This window comes from Manihot esculenta, chromosome 7, assembly GCF_001659605.2.
Source record: "Manihot esculenta cultivar AM560-2 chromosome 7, M.esculenta_v8, whole genome shotgun sequence".
NCBI lineage: Eukaryota > Viridiplantae > Streptophyta > Magnoliopsida > Malpighiales > Euphorbiaceae > Manihot > Manihot esculenta.
The window spans coordinates 5,449,012-5,452,335 of record NC_035167.2 but is presented as its reverse complement, the minus strand read 5'-3'; positions in this window follow the sequence as shown (position 1 = coordinate 5,452,335).

Genomic DNA, 3,324 nt, shown 5'->3' with positions numbered 1-3,324 from the left:
CGCGGATCATGCTTCCAGAAGAGGTGGCGCGCGCATGGATTGCAAAAGAGGCAGAGAATGCAGTCATTAATGTGCAGAAGTGGAAAGATATCTGTCCAGTCTTCCCTTTTTAGGTGGAGCCTTCGTTTAAATTTTGAATGCTGAATGCAGAAGAGGAAGAGCATCTCCTTGAGATCTTGCTGCCTAAACAGGAAGATATGACTACTGCAGTGTGTGCACATCTTTTGAACAAGGAAAGAAAGATTTGCGATTTGAATTTCAAATAATCTTCTGACTGAGCTTTCCTTATTTGCTTTTGCTTCTGCACTTTTCTCATTTGAAGACTTTCCTTTTCTGACAACTTGCCTTATTTGAAAACTTTCCTTTTTGGCTTCATGTTCTAAATAAGGCAGGAAAGATTCTGCAGTTCGAATTTCGGACAGTTTGCTGACTGTGCTTTCTGACATTTTCTTTATTTGGCACTTTCCATATATGAAAACTTTCCTTATTTGGAACTTTCCATATATGAAAACTTTCCTTTTCTAGAACTTTCCATATTTGGCACTTTTTGGCAGTTTTAAGAGCATTTTCTCCAGATTTTCTCTTTACACCTAATATCTGCAAAACATGGTTAAAACCACAAAATTAGGTAGAAAAGGTGTAAATAAACATCAAGATTATCATGATAAAGTGGGCTAAATTATGCTCTGTCACCGAGCTGGGAGCGAAGGATCAGAATCAGGCTCTCCTGCCCACCACTTCACCTTTCTCGAAATGGGTGTGACAGAGCGGTTGTCGAGACCGGTCAAAAATAATCAATTCAGCTACCAACAATATTAATACTGTAGATAGTGGTGAAAGGATCGTATCCACAGGGAATTGATACTTACCTACTTTCCTTATCAAGACCAAGAAAACAAACAGAAAGTAAAATAAAATTAAAGTGCAAGAAAAGTAAAAAGGGGGGTTTTGAGATTGATTCAATTAAGCTAAGGTAAAGAGTAATTAAAAAGTAAGCAGAAAGTAAATTGAGGGTAAAACAATGATGGTAAAAGCTCTAGTTGAAGATTTAGATCCACTTTAGTTGATGGGATTGATCATTGACTCAAAAGTTCCTCTGTTGATTCAATAAATTGGCCATGGAGATTGAAGAAGCTTCTCACATCCATAGTCTCTCTTTTAAATTAAATTAATTAGGGAAAGTCCACCAATCAATTACTAATTAACAATTGCCAAAGAACGTCTTTGAGCCTTAGGCCTTTTGCAAAAGTCAATCGCATAAAGTAATGGAGAGAACCAATTCTAGTCACCCACATGCATGGAGACAACATTAGATCATGCGATTTCCTTGGTGATGCACCAAGTGTTCTTATGGTTGAATAAATCAAGCAATTTCGGACTTAAAATCACTCAAACCAACAATATATTACCTTGCAATCGAGAATCAATGTAGATCTAAACAACAAAGCAATAATGTCCTTAAGCATAAAATCACAAGAATACTGAATAACAAAAGATAAACAATGTAGTCCAAGTCTCTCAATCCACAATACAACTAAAGCTTCACTTGTTCTTCAACTAGAATGAAGGTTTCAGCCACTCATGGCTGAAACAAAAACTAAAAATAAAGAAAGGAAGAAAAAGAGAAGATGTCACTTGCAATCCCGTAGGTGTCTCCCAGGGGGAGTGTAAAGACCATGTAGAGGCTTCTTATGTGGCTTTTTATAGTTGAAAAGTGTTGCCCTAGGTCATACTTACTGCCCAAGAGGTATTTTCTGCCCAAGATGTGTCTGAAAAGGAAAGAATCGCGCTTTTCGGCTTCAGAAGGAAGGCTGCGCGAAAATGCACTGCGAAAGGAAGTTGATGCGCGCGGTTTGGTCTCAGAAAGGGAAGGAGGCGCAGATTGTGCTTCCTAAATAAGTTTAGATGCTGACCTTGCTTCCTAATTAGTGTAGAGGCTGCCCAAGGTGCTGCCCATGTGCAACTTGCTGCCCAAGTTGTTGCAAACGAGGAAAGAATCGGACTGCAAGGCTTCAGAAAGAAGTTGGCGCGCAGATTGCCTTCAGAATAGGAAAGGAGCGTACCTTGTGCTTGAAAAGGAAGGAAGAGCGATCCAAGGCTGCCAATAGAGGAAGAAAAGTCGTGGCTTGATGTTCATAAGGAAATATGCACGTACCAAGGCTTTCAGAAGAGGAAGGACGCGCGGATCATGCTTCCAGAAGAGGTGGCGCGCGCATGGATTGCAAAAGAGGCAGGAGAATGCAGTCATTAATGTACAGAAGTGGAAAGATATCTGTCCAATCTTTTCTTTTTAGGTGGAGCCTTCGTTTGAATTTTGAATGCTGAATGCAGAAGAGGAAGAGCATCTCCTTGAGATCTTGCTGCCTAAACAGGAAGACATGACTGCTGCAGTGTGTGTACATCTTTTGAACAAGGAAAGAAATATCTGTGATTTGAATTTCAAATAATCTTCTGGCTGAGCTTTCCTTATTTGCTTTTGCTTCTGCACTTTCCTTATTTGAAGACTTTCCTTTTCTGAAAACTTGCCTTATTTGAAAACCTTCCTTTCCTGGCCCATGTTCTAATTAAGGCAGGAAAGATTCTGCAGTTCGAATTTCGGACAGTTTGTTGACTGTGCTTTCTGACTCTTTCCTTATTTGGCACTTTCCATATATGAACACTTTCCTTATTTGGAACTTTCCATATATGAAAACTTTTCTTATTTGGAACTTTCCATATTTGGCACTTTTTGGCAGTTTTAAGAGCATTTTCTCCAGATTGTCTTTTCACACCTAGTTTCTGCAAAACATGAACAAAACCACAAAATTAGGTAGAAAAGGTGTAAATAAACATCAAGATTATCATGATAAAGTGGGCTAAATTATGCTCTGTCAAATACCCCCACACCTAGCCTTTTGCTTGTCCTCAAGCAAACAAACATAGTTAAACAAACTCTCTTTGCTTTGATCCTTATTTCCACTTAAGCTCTTACTCTAGACCCCTATTTTGAAGCATTGCAATAAAGAATATATGCATCAAGGTTACTTACCTCTTTCCTTGTCTCCTTTTACTTACCATGGCTAGGATTGGTTTTCCTCAAGAGAGAGATCATACATGCACATTTCATTTGTTCAGTTAAGACATGTTCTAGCTTTCAGAGTGACTTGCCCTTACCTTGAAGTACTTTATTAAGCCTTTTTGCACTTTAAACTTGCTTGAAAAAGTCACCAACCTTTTGACGTGAAGGTACATATTGGTGATACCCACCCCCAGTTACTCAGTTGGTCACCTGTCCAAGTGGCTACTAGCTCTGTTCATAGTCTTTTGACCATTGGAACAGTTTTC